This window comes from Bos grunniens, chromosome 20, assembly GCF_055505025.1.
Source record: "Bos grunniens cultivar Pamir isolate PY7600 chromosome 20, Bosgru_T2T1.0, whole genome shotgun sequence".
Taxonomy (NCBI): Eukaryota; Metazoa; Chordata; class Mammalia; order Artiodactyla; family Bovidae; genus Bos; species Bos grunniens.
In genome coordinates this window covers 64,449,976-64,450,693 of record NC_141184.1, presented here as the reverse complement: position 1 = coordinate 64,450,693, position 718 = coordinate 64,449,976, and positions in this window count along the sequence as shown.

Genomic DNA, 718 nt, shown 5'->3' with positions numbered 1-718 from the left:
TTCAAGGCCACAGAACCTGAAGGCATTTAGTGAGAAGTCGGATCTAGAGACTGTGCCCCTCCTGAGGCCAAGCTGTAACCACCTTAAGCCCCTCCCTTCCCGGCATCCTCTGCCAGCCTGCCCTCCTGCCCCTGCTGTGCACTGAGTGGTGACCGCTGTGTTTCAAACTTGGTGCTGGGCATTCTAAAAATATTTGCCCTTTTCATTCTTAGAGGAATTCTCAGTGGGGGTTACTAGTCTCCCTAGCCCTCCCTCTCTAGGAAGAGCAAGTGATTGCCTAAGACTACACAGAACCATTGGTCTCCAGAGACCAATCAGAAAAAGGCATCCTTCTGGGTGCACCAATCAGAAAACAGCCGCTCCTTGCGAGGCTAACACTGGGCCTGGTGAGAGGAATAGGGGCTTGGTTTCCTTTGGAACAAGCACCAGTGTACCACTCTAGGCAGAGGCCCTGAGAAGGGTCACGGTCCTCTGAGCCTCTCAGCATAGTTCAGATAGGCCCAGTTTTTTAAAAATTTGCTTTTTTTCCCCTTCTCTGTGGGTCACTGTAGGAAAGCAATATTATACCATTGTGCCTTGGCTCAAAATATTATAACTTTGGAGGACATCTTCAGAAGAATTTAACTCAACAGAAGTAACCTTATCTGGAGACACTCATGGGAGGGGAGCCCCAGAACACTGTCATGAGTGCATACTGATGGGATCAGACCAATAGTAT